At 53.6% G+C, this 15545-nt stretch overlaps 1 long non-coding RNA gene across 5 annotated transcripts; it reads right to left on the bottom strand.

Annotated features, from left to right (window-relative positions):
• Positions 1 to 1330: 1330 nt before the first annotated feature.
• LOC120814241 (uncharacterized) lies at positions 1331 to 13866 on the bottom strand. 5 transcript variants are annotated; one of them, XR_013453587.1, is made up of 7 exons: positions 13621 to 13866; positions 12336 to 12436; positions 11759 to 11870; positions 9731 to 9781; positions 9506 to 9629; positions 5023 to 5255; positions 1331 to 2552 (listed from the first exon to the last, which is right to left on the bottom strand). It is a non-coding gene; the product is annotated as an uncharacterized LOC120814241 (long non-coding RNA). The 5 variants fall into 5 exon arrangements; XR_013453586.1 differs by having other exon boundaries at positions 11759 to 11850; positions 13621 to 13841; XR_013453588.1 differs by lacking the exon at positions 12336 to 12436 and having other exon boundaries at positions 11759 to 11850; positions 13621 to 13777.
• Positions 13867 to 15545: the final 1679 nt, after the last annotated feature.

The following is a 15545-nucleotide window of genomic DNA, read 5'->3' on the forward strand; positions in this document are numbered from 1 at the left end:
GATGAGCTGTCGGCATTAACGCCCCCCCCCCCCCCTCAACACGCTCCTCCATAACGTCTCCTGTTCCTCTTCTTCCTGCCCTGATTTCTTAACACCCCACAGACCCGTCGGCTCTAATCGGACCCCTTTGATTCCCACAATTGTTCCTTTGTTTCTTTTCTTGGAGGAAGTCGATCTCACTGATGAGTAAAACCACCTCTGGATCAGATCTGAATCAGGATCAGGATCAGGATCAAGATCTAGATCTGGATGAGGATCAGGATCTGCATTAGAGGAGTTGAAGAAGAAGAGGAAGGAGAAGAGGAAGAAGAGAGGAGGAGGAGGAAGAGAGGACACAGTCTTTCTCAGCTCTTTTGGCTGCTGACAGGTGAAATGGGGGGGGGGGGGGGGGCAGGGGGGTTAATGGTCCTTCAAGTAATGGAATCAGCCACTCAAGCAACACACACACATTCAGCCACAGAAAGCACGCCGGTTTTGCATATGAATGACATCATCTTCAGTCAGTTGTTTCTGGGAGTCAGGGGGGGGGGGGGGGGGTATTACTACTTTAATCTCTGAACCAAAACGTTTGAGAGTCTTGTATGAAGGCAAAAAAGCAGAATGTGAGATATGGGGTAACTAATGAAGTATAAAACCGGCCTCCATCAGGCCTCCATCAGGCCTCCATCAGGCCTCCATCAGGTCTCCATCAGGCCTCCATCAGGCCTCCATCTTCTTCTTCACTCGGAGCACGTTAAGCAAACCACCAGGACACCTTCTCCCCCCCCACGGGTCCATCACACCGTCCTCCACCATCTTGGAATCTGATTGCAGCCATTTTGTGCCCCCCCCCCCCGGTAGCTTCCTGTTCCTCGAGGTCACCTGACACGTCGTGGAGGCTCCGCCCTCCTCTCTTGTCGTGACCCCCCCCCCAGTGCTCGGCTAATGCAACCTGCCTCTTGGCAGCCGGACCAAAACACGGCGTGAATGAGATTATGAGACGAGGGGGGGGGTTTATGTGTACAGCACACAGCTGTAAACAGGAGGCGGGGGGGGCGGTTGGGGGGAGGTGGGGGCGGTGGGAGGGGGGGGGGGGGGGGCTGTAACCATCCTTTATTCCAGGAGACTCGTGAAAGATGGAGCTGTGCTGTAACGAGATTACATTTCACTTATTTTACAGCGGCGTCGCCGTCTGCTGCCATTGATCGGGGGGGGGGTCATATATCGCCGTTGGGTGTTCGCCTTATTTTTTGCCCCGATGCATTCTGGGCCTTTTACCCGTCTTTGGGACGGGGGTTGGGGGGGCTGGAGGATGGATTCCTGCTGATGAACAGAAAACACGTGCGCTGCGTTCCCATTGTTTTCAATGTAAACCTTTATTAATATTCCAACACAAGGCACCAGAGGTGAACGCCGCCCACAGACGCCACACGACACCAACAAAAACACAACGTACGGACAAAGATGTTTCATCTGCATTTGAAGATACAAAAAGAGACTTAATTATTTTAGGCCACGTTTCAGGGTTTTTATGCTCCGGGTCTTTTTTCTTCTTTTCTTTCCATCATTTCAAGCTTATCAGCAGATAAGTAATTGTCTGAGCACTGGGATGTGCATGATTATCAAAAGAATACGTTTTCTAAATTAGGCCGCGATAGCAGCCCCCCCCCCCCCCGTGATTGTAAAAGCACTGCATAGACATAAGATTGTTTAAAGTAATACGTAAAAGATTTGCATAGATTAACAATCGTAATAAAGAAAATTTGCCACTTCCCGAAAATTAATATAGAATGAATTAGCCAGCGATAATACGTCGTTTTATTGCACTTGAATGTGTGTGTGTGTGTGTGTGTGTGTGTGTGTGTGTGTCACGGACAGGAAATGAAGGTGTTAGAAGCCCATGTTTTGTCTCCCTGGCGGAGCAGCTGATGCCTGAGAGCAGCTCGCCGTCTCGCCGCTCGTCAAACGCACCCTGGATATTAACACGCCAGTCGACTGAACAGTCGCACAAGGCTGCGAATACAAGACCGGTATGTATGTACACACACACACACACACACACACACACACACTGTGTGAATAACGCCGGCTCTTCAAAAAACATTTCTCCTCGTGTTTGAAGCCCAAAAATATGAATCCAGAGGGGGGGATAACAGCCCCCCCCCAAAGAGAAGAGAAGAAACGGTTGCATAGAGGATAAAGACGACAGCTCACTCCTTCGCCGTTGTGTCAGCTGACACACGGAGCCGTCCAATCGCAGTGCAGTACTATTCTCCGCCGCCGTCCGCGGGTCTCACGCTCTTCGAGTCCTAGCGGCATTAACAGTGATGATGACAGAGTGACCCCCCGCCCCCCGCCCCGCCCCCAAAGAGTCACAACACGCGGTGTGCAGCGGTGCGTGACGGAGCTGCTGCCGGTGCTTCCGTCATGGTTGCGGCCCGCGAGGCGCTCTCGGCCTGTCCCACCAGGGTCGGGTGGTGCGCCGCGGGGTTCGGGGGTCCGAGTGACGCGTTGTCTTTGGAAAGCCGCCGTGCCGGCGGGCGCCGTCTCTCCGCCACGCCGACAGCGTTCACCTGTGGGCGAGAAAGACGACGGCGTTAATGTGCGGCGATCTTCTGCGGGTTTGGCAGCAGGTATATTACGAGAGCGCCTCCGTCCAATTCTAACTGGATTCTGTATTTGAAGCCACTGGGCGACGGCCATGATGGATTTGGCGATCAGTCACGTGACCAAACTGTGAGAGAAGAAGGTGGCGGACTGCTCGGGGTTAAACGTGGAGAATAAGTGACGGGGACATTCCTCCTGCGTCCGGGCCGGGGGAGGGGGGGGGGCGTGTGTCCCGGCTGAAGGGATTGCGGGCGGCTAAAGCTGAAAGGCCTTGAGGAGCCTGGTACGCCGCGAGCCGCTAACACAAGAGAAAGCATGTGACTGAGCTGAGCTGGACTTCAAACCCCAACGTTCTCGCTTTTTTGGGTACATTTTCAAGCAGCTCAGACAAGCAACTTTAAATCTTAAAGGGGGGGGGGGGGGGTCAGCGGGTGCAGACTGAACCAGCTTAGCAGTAGAAACCATCGTTCTAATTAGCGGCGCTTGAGCTATGCGGCGCGTTAGCACAGCCGGGCGGTGCACTGGGAGAGGACGGGTGTGAGGGGGGGTGTGAGGGGGGGGGGGGGGCGGGGGGGGGGGGGGGGGGGGGTATTGGTGTCTCTTTGAGTTATTGGCATCATGGTCTGGTTTTGTTGAGAAGAATACAGTGAATAAGCTTGTTAATGGTAAATTTTACAGCCCCAGCATGTGGCCCAATAAAACCAGGGGATGGAGCGGATGATGAGAATGATTGCGATGTTGTGTGTGTGTGTGTGTGTGTGTGTGTGTGTTGTTGATGGGGGTGAGGACGGGGGGGGGGGGGGTGGGGGGGGGGGGGGGGGGGGGTAGAGAATGGAAGACAGAAAAGTGAAAGGCGCCGGTAATTAAGAGTCCAAAAGAGTGTGAGAGAGTCGCACGGCGCTCAAAGCAAACTTTGAGGCTGGATTCCTCACTTTTTATTTATACAACGCCCCCTTCCCCCCTCCCCTCTTCAACCTCCCCCCGCCCCCCCTCGCTCTTTACTTGTCTCCCCCATGTTGAATGAATAGCTATCACGGCGCTACGCTGTCCCGTCCAGCCCCCCAACAAGCCCTTTCTCTGCGCTCCCCGTCCCGCTGGGCTCTGAATGGGGAGCTGGATTGAGCAAACAGCCGGGCTGTCAGCTCAATAGGAGGTCTGGCCGTGAACTTGAAGTCCTTCCCAGGCCCCCGGCCTCACATTAGGGTGGGAGGGGTCGCTGGTGCTGCTGGAGGATGGTTTTTGCAGCAGACTTTTGGGGGGGCCCCCAACATGCCAGTGTTGTTGGTGGTGGTGGTGGTGGTGGGGGGACCCCTGCCACAGAGGTTCCCCAGACTGGCTGCTCCTGCTGGAGCAATGGGGGCAGGGTGTCCCAGCTGCCTGCCCCCCAGACCCCCTCCCTCCGGCACTCAGTCTGGGCAAGGAGGGGTGCCGACGATGGGGTTGGTGCAGACGGGACACCCCTACCGCACACGCGATCCAGACACAAGCTGCCGGTCGTGCCCCCCCCCCCCCCCTCTATACCTCCCCGGCCCTCACAGGCTTCTCATCATCTCATTAGCCAACGGCAGCCTCTCTTCTGTCTACCGGCTGCATTGTTTTGGGCTCTGCATAATTTACACAGTAAATTGAGAGCGGCCCCTTCAGTGCACCACCTGTTTGGGGGGGGGGGGGGGGCGGCCACAGTCGCCGTGCAGAAAGCTCGCCGTGCCCTAATTAGAGAAGTGGCACCAGTCGCGCGTCGGTCCGTGTGAATACTGGCGTTCAGCGTTGAAAGAGTTAAAGGCGTCTTCCACGCGAGACGTTTAGCGTCGGTCCTCCCCGGTCGTCGCTCGCCTCGACCCGGGACCTCCGGACCGGGGCGCCATCTCGCAGGCCGTCCCGCGCACAATAGCCTGCTCTGTTTAGCCGCCGCCGCTAATTGGAGTTTTTGCTTTAAGCGGTTTTCAAAAAGTTGGGAGCTCCCCGGTTGGAATAATGCCGCACCTTGAAGAGCCGGCTCGCGGGGGAACAATACAGGACTTGTCCGAGCACCGACCGCCCCCCCCCCCCCCCATCCCCCCCCCCAAACCGGCACGCAGAGGGGCTTTCCCCTCAGCGAGGTCCCACTTGTGATCTGCCGCAGTGATCACGGAGATCATCACTGGTGCTCCCCCGATGTGCCCGAAGCGATGTGCCCGAAGAACAGAAGGCTGTTTCAGGATGAGGCGAGGATGTGCACGAGAAACGTGGCGCTTTGGAGGACTGATTCCCGCTGAAAGCCTCCCGGGCGACGAACACGTACGCGAACGCGCCCCGCCCACATCGTCAGCGCGTCCCATGAATCGTGCAATTAACAGAATCACCCGAGGTGATTAGAAACAGAGGCTATCACGGCTGGAGAGAGGGAGTGTGAGAGGGGGGGGGGTGGAAGGTCGCGGAGGGCGCGGCGTGTTTTACCTGCACTGACTGGTCTTCCCTCTTCCATTTCACGCCAGCGTTGTTCTAAGATGGCGCTGTGCAGGGAAAAGGGGGGCAGCCTGGCGAGGACGGAGCGAAGGAGGAGGAGGAGGGAAGAGGCGATGCAGAGGAGGGCGAAGGGAGAGGGAGGGCAGAATCAACAGAAACCCTCCTCCTCCTCCTCCTCCGTCAGCTTCCGTCAGTGTTGGTGGTGGTAGCCTGCACAGAAAAACCTGGAAGAGAAAATCAGAGTAAAATTATGGATTATCCATCAAAAACAACATGTACAGTTCAGAGGCGTGCAGTGCAAGCCGTGCGTGCACGTGGATGCATGTACACACATTAACACCTTCTCGCGTCTGTTCTCATGGTACAGTCTGCCTCTGAGCATGCAAATGACTTTCATTATGCAAATGCATGCAAATCAGATCCAACCATCTGAGAATCAACGGTGGGAAAGAGAGAAAAAAAAGAAAAAACTCGACGGAGATTGAATGAAAGAATGAAAGAGAAAAAGGGGACAAGAGAAAAATAATTTTGACTGGCGGGAGGCGGTGAGTTGGAGAAACGCTGTGTGGAGAACAACGCGTTTACCTCTTTTTATCGCATCTACAACTACAATTTTTTTTAAAATTCAGTCACGGGTTTCTTGTCATTCAGGCGCCGTGTCCGCCTTTTGATAAGCGCCTCGCTGAGCGTAAACACCGCGCCGCTCAAACTCAAGGACACCTTCCTCCTCGCCGCGTTCAGCGCTACCTGCCGAGACTCGCCGTAGCGACATCCTGCATCTCTTAATAGCCGTCGCTCTCCGATACGTGTGTGCATTAGTGCAAGTCAATGAGCAGGACTGGCATAAAGCCTCCCACGAGGTGGCTAAACGCTGTTAGCACAGACCGACCACCGTGCACCAGACTCTGATGAAAAGGGGCTATTTTTGATTGCTTAAAAATCAGCATCTGTCTTTTCCAAAGCCCTTCCTCGTCCCACACCTGCCCGTGCGGACCTGCAGAGCCTGGAACCAAAGGGCAGCACAATGCGGCCGGCCTGCCAGGATTCAATATTCACAAGCAGGTGGAGGTCCGTATCTGCAGGTTCAGCCTCGTGGTTCGTGAACCCGTCTATTCAAAGAAATCAACAAAGAAAGCTGACTAATCGGCGAGCGGCGGGCACTGTCTGAATGTGCTAATACCCTGAGCCCCGCAGAAAGGATCCTCCATTAGCCGGCGGAGGAGGGAGCGCGCTTTTGTCTCTGGGTGTCAGTAGGGCGACGGCGACGTCTGAAATTGGGATAAGGCGGTAAAAACAGGGGTGACTCGGAGTGTGAGAGAGTTGGGGTGGGGAAGCGGGAGGAGAAGGACGGACAGGGGTGGGGTCCCGCTGAATGGTGGCAAACCTCTCCTAATTGGCACTTGACATTTTTTGCCAGCGCCACTGGAGTGGGCCAGCTCTCAAGCCCTCTCCGGGTCCTCGTTGGAAAAGTGCCTTATGCAAATATGGCGAATGGGCTCTATTGTGAAGCCCCTGATATTAACAGCTCACGCAACAATGACGCTGTGTGCTTACTCTGGACCCGAAGGTGTGTGTGTGCGAGGGAGCGAGACAATGGCAGCGGCAGCGGCTTCAGCATGAAAAGACCCTTCATCGGATGCTTTGCCAAGTCATTTCAGCAGAATGGGCTGTTTCTCCGAGGGGCAGCGCCTCTCGGTGAAAGCTGTATTAACGACGGGAGCAAACAAACGCGTGCACTGTCTGGCTCTGGCACCGAGAGTGTCTGTTTATGCCGCGGCTGAATGGCTCGATTCACCGCGGTTGGAAATACTGACGGAACGGACAGAAAGGGCTTCACTCGTTGTCTTTGAAAGGCACTTCCGCTCTTAAAACATCACTGTCTCCGTTCTGAATGTGAAAATGTGTTCATGCCTCAGCTCCCTCTGATATTTCCGTCTCCCTCGGCGTGCCCACGTTGTTTACCCTTAACTCGCTCCCTTGGCTGAGCACAGCTCGACATCTAAAGATATCTGCAGGATCCAATTTGGAGAAGAAAAAAAAAAACTTGGCAAATCCCCTGAGAAGTGTTGCAGCAGAGAGACGTAGTGATGGATGATGAAGAGGCCGGTGGCAGACGCACTCCTGACTCGACTAAACGTACAAATGGACGACGTCTGTAGCGTTCCTGCCGTCAACACAAAGCACCGACGGGACGGGACGGGGGGGGGGCAGAGCGACGGATCAGACCACGGCAGTCCACCGCCCGGGTGGTCCGGGCAGAGTCAGAGTACACCTGTTACTGCCACGTTGCCAAACTTAATCTCCTTTGTCTGGGGAGACCCATTGACTTTTGCAACTTGGGGGGGGGGAATAGCAGGATGTGGCCTTTTGCTCCGGCGCAACAACAAGACCTTTTTCCAAACCCCCATTGGTGTTTCCCGTCGATAAAAAGGCTGAGAAAAACAAAAAAGTGCGCAAGAATCACTGGGTCTCATTCAGGAAAGTGTCTGGCTGCTCGGACCCGACGGAGATGGAAGGGAGGCAAAGGGGCGCATTGTCCCTCGGTGACAAGTGGACAACCTCTATTGACTGGTGGGGAGGCGAGTAGGACCAGACCACAATGGATGTTCTTCTGTTTGACACTTGGAGTTTAAATCTGCGGCAAAGATAAACACCCCCCCCCCCCCTCCCCTGCATTCACACTCTCCTATTTCCAGCTCCGCCATGGGACGCCGAAAAACAGAGAGAGCAAAAGGCCCTACGGTGCTTCTTAGGAAGTCTCCCATCTCCGTGCCATTTTCCGGGAAGGCAGGAAGCTTGGCTCCGGGGCCCCCGTGTGACGTGCTACTGATATAACGGTATCAAAGTCCGTCCAAGACCCCCTAAGGAGGGAACTATCCCGCACCAAGAGCTCGGATATCTGTGGGGGCCAATCGTCGATCTATCGTCCAGAGTAACGGGTCAAAGCACTACGGAGTGCTCACCGTAGTACAAACAAGTCACGGGGAACCAGGCGCTCCTCAAAAGGTGATCCGTCACTCCCCTTCTCGGCCCTCGTTCCTCTCGCTCACCGAGAAGAGCCCGGAGCGCAAATGTCACTCAAATGCCACGCTGCAATGCAGTAGAACGGCACAACTGCAGCGCTGCTACGGGGTCGGCATTGCGAAGTGAGGTTGCCACACAGGCTTTTAGGGAATTTCACTTTGCTTCGGAGTAGCTGTTTAGAATTTGCACCATGTCAAGCTTTAATGTATCCAAACTCCAGGGCGATGCTTTAGCTGAGCCGTGTTGAGACAGCAAACCGCCATGACGAATACGTATTACAAGTGGTTCACCGCTAGCCGCGTAGCTCTGAGGCCTCTGAGACCTTGGGGACAATCGTGAACGGTCTCTCTCAGCGGGAGCGACCCTCTGGCTTTGACGGGCCAAAAGGAAATCACACCTTCAATCAGCCATCACGGGCCTTGAGGTCGGAGATCTGATTGACCAATTACTCCTCACCATGAGCTCCAGCAAGGAACCCTAAGGCTGAGATTGTTCTCTTCTCGCTCATGGGTCTCGTCACCGGAGGCACTTTCTGCCTGATTGCCCCTGACCGACCCCCCCCCCCTCCTCTGGAGCCTAACAAGCACACACACAAGCAGCATTCAGCGAGGCCTTTTCCACATGGTGGCACCTCGCGGAATGAAGGCTGTTCCACGGCCCATTCAGAACCAAGCCAACTGTCACGTCAAATCAAACAACGGCCGGGACCTAAATCAAACATCCTTTCATGCAAAAGGGAGAAAAGAAGAGGTGGGGAGGGGAGGGGGAGGGAAAAAAATCAACAACGGCAAACTTAACAAAACTGGCCTCAAACAAGGTCTTGTCTTTTCGCTTAGGTGGCGGCAGGGAGTCAGGAGGCCGGATTAACTGGGAGGCAGCGTTCTTAAGTCGGTTGGGACATATGTATAATTCATAACCCCGCATGTGGCTCCTGTCATATAAAAGGCCCGCGATTCTTCTGGCATTGCGTGTTCTCTTGATGCCAGAGATGCAACCAGCAGAGCCCAGAGAATAAAACGTTGACCAAACTGGGGAATCAAAACTGATTCGCTAACAGCGACTTGTTGAGCGACTTGTCAAAGTCCGCTGGCCCGAGGGAATCAGTGCGGCGCCTTTTCAGCAATGCCCCGTCACTCAGCCAGCCATGTGACGCTACGGCTGAGCCCCTGCATGCAGCCCCCCACATGCAAGGATCATGGGGCTTATTAGATTAAAAGTGATCCTGCTGCACCAACCGTACCGCCGTGGATCACTGCCGGTGGCTGCAGGGAGCTGTGGGCCATATGTACTGCAATGGGTCACTTAGTTCTACCTGCCCACCGGCCGTGGTCTCACATATCCGAACGTTGATGGGTCGAAACCGCAGAAACAGGCGCAGGCGCACAGGGAGGTCGGGTGGGTGTGAAGGCCGTGTGGCCGTAGACGCGCTCACGCGTTACTAACAACGTACCTTCTGCAGCATCGGCGCCAGACTCCTGGTAAATGTCATCCGGGCTTTTTATTTTTTTTTTGCAGCTTGTGCCTTTGTGAGCTCGTTGTTGTTCGGTCGGAGGCGCGTTTTGGGGTCTTGATGCCTTTTCAGGAGTGTAATGGGATTCTTGTTACTTTCGGTTATCTAGCTTTATGAAGAATGTACATCACTCATACAGCTAGATAACCAAAGATAACAACCAACCCCTAAGGCTACCCATCCTCTCCGGCCCGGCGCCGCCGCCCGAGGTCGCACCTTCAAGCAGAGAACACAGTGGGTGAGACAATTGTCATTATGTCCTTTGATTTGACCTTTGACTAAATCAGAAGAGCGTTAACATGAAATAACAAAGTCTTGAAATCCCCCCCAAGAAATCACAGATGATGGCGACCCGGAACAAAGATGTTACTCTTCTGCCATTTCTTTTCTTCACTCAACCCACAGCGGCCCTTAAATGGCCCGGCCCCGTCACCATGAGGCCCCTCACCCCGCCTCAGACCTCCTCGGCCAATCACAAGCCTCCCTTTGTTCACAGAAAGCTTTGCTTGGTCAAAGCAAGGCCCCCCCATATCAAAAACTCCCCAAAGTCAAACAATTAGCGAGAGGCACCGATAGAGAAAATGACGCAAGTCGTCAGACTGGTCCAAACCGGCTGCGGCGCTCAACCCTCCCTTTCCCCCGGCCGGGCGCCCATCCCCGTGGTGCGCCCGCCTCGCCCGCTGACTGGCTCCATAGGAGGGTGATGGCTTCAAACGCCGGCCCCCCCGCCGTGGCCCAAATGCATTTTTAAATTAAAAGATCCCGGCTGTTTGACTACAAAAGAAACTGGTTTGTCTTCATTTACATTATCTGATGCCAAAGCAGCCGGGCCCGCGCTCAAGGGGGCGGAGCCAGAGCGAAGATAGAAGGGTTCAAGACTCCACGCAAACTCCTCGGAAATACACCAACGGGGACGTAACGCGGACACAGGAGCGCGTCTTCTATGAATCCTCCACGAGGACACAGGGAACAAACGGAGACTCCTTCCCGCGTTGGGCTGCAGCACGCGCTCGCTCACACGCTGCGGTGGCACATGGCACATGGCCCCTTCTAATTAAAGCTGCTCTGTGTGCCCAGATCCCCGTTGTCTCCCCCCACCAACACCGCCGCCAAGTAAAGCTCTGCTGCTGACAGCAGATGGACAGATACTGAGGGGAATGAGAGAGGGGGGGGGGGCTCAGAAGGCCCCTTCAACACAAATCTGAACACTGCAACTACCAAGACATGACTGGCATCGTGCAGCCGTTAGCAGAGACGGCTACGTTAGCTGCAGCATTGTTCTCCCTCCAGGTTACAAACTGCTGCTTTTCTTCTTCTTCTCTCTGAATAGCAGTTTTTTTTTAAAAGGTGTTTTGTTGGCGTTAAGAAGGCTGTCAAATGAACCCTGATCTCCGTCAAGGTGCTTTGTTTCAGTCCACAAGGACAACGTGAGGCCTTCCAGGAGCAGAAACATGCCTCAGCTCCCAGAGAGCAACATAACACACACACACACACACACACACACACACACAGCTAATGTGGAAATGCTCACGCGTGTAGATGCATAACTGCAGACCATATCAAATAACGTGCACATAAGGATGCAAACACACAGATACGTGCAGCTGCAGTTGTGAAAGTGTAAAACCTCTCACAAATCTTAATCGTTCTTCATAAATTGCTCCATAAGACGGAACAGCTGACAAAATATTTTTTTTTTTGTTGGACACAAAATATTAAAATGCTTAATTAACTTGATCAATGATTTCAGTAATATTCGTACAGTCTTTTAAGTTACACTAATCACTTCAAAATTATTTTTTATTTGAAAATCGTAAAAAATGTAAATGAATTATTTCGTCAATTACTTTGATGTTGAAACTCATCATTAATTCATCGCAGTGTTATTTTAAACGGAAATGGTAGAATCTGCTTTCTAATCGCTGTGAGCTTTATGGCTCGTTTTCTCTTTTTTAGATCAGATGTATTTTCACGATTCCCAAGCTGGATAAAGAGAAAGATAATGACATGCAGATTGCACTTATTCACCCCGTCATCATTAATATTCCCTCCATTTAACACCGGCTTTCATCGCGTTTCACGATGCGTTTCACCCGCAGGATTATTCGCGCTGACGTGGCTGCAGAAAAGTCACGTGGGCATTTTAAAGCGCTTCTGTTGTGTCAAAGTTTAAAACTCTTGCACCTGACTCACCTGAGCTGCGACACAAGGTTCTCTCTCCCCAAGTCGTCAGCAGGCCGCAGCTATTGGCCAGAACGGGCGTGACGTCAACAAATCCGCCGCCACTAATTGGAAAAGTGCAAAGCTGATTAGCAAAAAAAAAGGAGTTTATTATGAAGTCGCATTGGTTATCATCTCATTAAAACCACGTGGTATAAAATAAACCGAGATATTTAATTTCACGCCATATTATCGAATTATTAGCTTGAATGCCGTGTTTCTAGGCAAAAAAAGGCAATTACGCACGAGCTTCACGCACGACAGAGAATATTTTGCGCGTGTGTTTGAGAAACAACCAGAATCAGCGCGTGGGCCTGTGCACGGACACTGGGTCTGAAGAGCGCGTGCACACACGCACGCGCACACACGCACACACTGAATGTTCACAGCCAATTAGCTGAAAACGGCGACATCTCTGCACACATTTTCCACACGTCATGAAGCTTCTGAACACCTCTGGTATGAATCGCATTGTCGACTTTATTAGCTTGTGTGCACCTGAATCACGTATCATGTCATTATTATCTATTCAATTAAATGATATTATTACCTCAAACTGCCCAACATATCCAACGTGACCGAACGGACGCGTGCGTGTGACCTGAGCTGGTTGCACGTGTTATCGGGCCTCTGAATGTCTCTGCAGGCATCCTGGGGAAAAGAGAGCATCCTTTTTATTATTTTCCCTTTTACATTCTGTAAATTGTTGCTGCTGCCACAAGAAGTTTTATTTCGCGTGAAACAGGTGCGGAGCTGCAGACGGTTTTAATAAAGTTGAGGATCGTCTGACCGTCACATTGTGATTGTGATGATCCCTCTGAGACTCACTGCGCGGTACAAACCGCTCCCGCTCCGCTTGTGTGACAAATGATTTATTTTAATTCTAGTCATTTTTTATGTTAATAAAATAAGGATTTTATATCTTACTGCCACTTTTTTCCTTTTGCAGACTCTCCCTCTCCGCGTGCACCCACCCCCCCCCCCCCACCCCCCAGCACCACCTCCCCCGCGTGCGTGCACAGTAATATTCTTACATGCATCTCAGTTAATGTTGCATAATGTCGTTTCTGTTCTTGTTGTGGTTGGACCCCCCCCCCCCCCCCCCCCCCCCCCCCCTTATGCTCCACCCGTTGCGTCCCAGGCCCTGTACCCGCATACCTGTGATCCCTGAACCCGCCCAGCTAAAGGCCGCCACATTGTTTGATTACGCGTGCATTGGCGGCCTGTCTGCTGGTAATCCTCAGAGTGCTGGGGGGGGGGGGGGGGGGGGTCTCTCCGGGCCCCCGGACCTTGATCGTGCCGTGCACGTTGTTTTTTGTGGCGCGCAGCCGAGCAGGAGAAGTGACCCTGCAGGGTGCCCGGAGGTGTGAGCAACGATGCCAGGGGCACCAAAGGCCGAGCACCGATGCGTCAACGTCAACGTGGAGTCCACACGGCTCATGTGTCACCTTTCGCCGGGGCCCGGGCTCCATCATCCCGCCAGCATGACCGGACTACGGAGCATCTGCCGGTAAAGCCTCTACACGCCGTTTGAAAATAGAACATTAAATAAAAGACACCGCGCATCCGTCCCGTGGTTCCATCTCGTATTCTGTGCCAACAGCTGCGGCTCCTCGGAGCATCAAGACGGGAAATAACAACCAGAGAAGCCGCAGCGAGACCTTTCGCGCTGCGGCTCCGACGCGCATCGCCCACACACTCCCCGCGTGGTGCCACATCCACGCGCGCCCCGCTCCGGTGCGTGGGCAGCTTCTTTTAGCCTCTTTTCACTGCACCTCGCGTTCGCACCCCCCCCTCCGGAGAGGAAATAACGAGCGCGCAGCTCTTATACTCACGCCGCCGTCCGCCAGGAGCGAGCCGCTCGGGAGATGGAGACCGACTGAGCCGCTGCGTCTTCATGCTGCGGCGGTGCGCCGTGACGTCTCTCTGGCTCCATCCATTCAGCTTCCCTCAGACGGGTTTGCCCCCCCCCGCGCTTTTATTAACGTCCCCGTTATTTCCCGCCGAGGTGGACCTCGTCCCCCTCATGCCTCCACCCCCCCCCCCCCCCACCTCGCACTCGCCATCCCTTCGCCGTCAGATGGAATATGAACTTAGAACATGCGTGTTCTAAAGACATATACTGCCACAAGCCCCTCCCCTTTATGACACGCCGCAGCTCGCTCCGCCCACCGAGAGGCGAGAAGCAGACGGGATCGTTAATAAACACGGAGGCTCTTATGGAAATGAACCTCAACGGTGAATTCATTTAGCTTTTTCTTTCTCATTTATTACTAAATCCAACACAACTACCAAAATATGGACGCGAGCCCCTTTACGGCATCACATTCCATGGCCGGAGTCTTAATGAATTAATTACGCACCGACGGCGCCTCCACGAGCATTCGGGTGCGTCGGGTTTGAGCCCCGCTTTGGGCCCATGTGGGATTATGAAAAGGAAAGAAGGTTTCGTGTAATCTGGTGTGGCTGCCAGTGCTCGTTTGACACGAAGCCCCCGGCGGACCGGCGGCCTCCGTCCTGCGCCTGGATCAAGTGCGCGCACCCACCCTCCTCATTGTCCGGCGTCTTTTGATACAGAGGAGTCCAGGAATGTGACGGGGGGGGCGTGCAAATCAGCTTTTACTGTCACTACCGAGCCGAGAGCCCCGCAGACAAGAGCCAAGAAAAAAAAAAGGGGGGGGGGGGGTCACCTGATTATCATAATAATCAGATCGCGGGGATGAAAATCTCCTTTGAATAAATTACCGGTTCAATAGGAGGCGCGACTGCCAAAGAGACAACTTTGTCAGCCCCGGTTCGTGGTCCGGGGGGGGGGGGGGGGGGGGTTCTCCCGCCTACCAATGTCCCGGCCCCCCCATTATATTTTCTTTCTCTCCAAATTTTGGACGCTTTCCTGGAGATCAAGCTCCTAAATAAGGCTACTGTTTCCCTGCGCCCCCCCCCCCCCCCCCCCTCGCGATGCCGGGTTACCGAGTCTGGGCGGGAAGGCAGGCGGGCCTCGGGTTGGTGGCGGCTAACGGGCTAAAGGCCGGGGCACAATGGGCTGAGCGCACCATCCACCCCCCCCATCCCCCCACCCCGTCCGTATTGCTGCATGGGAACCCGGGCACCGAGGTGCAGCAGGGGCCGTGCACATCCCAGGGTCATTAGCACCCATCGGGGCGGGGGGGGGGGGTCCCATCCCCAACATGCTGATGCACCTTCGTTCACCGCGTTGGTGCTTTGATGTTGAATTCGAGCTTTTTAACGATTCAGCAACACAAAGACTGTTTCTATTCACAGATTTTAAGTTTCTGATTCCAGTAAGTCTCCTTTCAGACTAAGAAGGAGAGTTTTTTAACTTCTGTCCCTTTACCTCTTAATGCAGTGATGAAGGGGTGAAGTTTCATACTGTGTAACTCAATAAATGCTCCTCTTAATGTAGCAGTATTTCATGTTTTGCGGTTCAGAGGTCGTCCTCTGCGGTGAGATGTTCTCTGATGGGCTTTTTGCTGAAAGCACCAGAGAACAACGGGCCTCACCGATCTGCCCGGTGATCAGAAACACACACTAATCTTCTCTCTGCGGCCGATATGAACTCTAAAATCTGAATCAGTTCGCTCTTCATCTCCCAGAAGAAAGCACCGGTTTGACATACAGATCTCACCGAGCTGAAGGCAGATGGATGGATTAACATCCAGCTTTAAAATAACCAAACATACCAACATCTGCAACCCTCTGTTTAAGTTCAATTAAATTAAGAGACCCAACAGTAAGGTGA

This window comes from Gasterosteus aculeatus, chromosome 20 (assembly GCF_964276395.1).
Source record: "Gasterosteus aculeatus chromosome 20, fGasAcu3.hap1.1, whole genome shotgun sequence".
NCBI lineage: Eukaryota > Metazoa > Chordata > Actinopteri > Perciformes > Gasterosteidae > Gasterosteus > Gasterosteus aculeatus.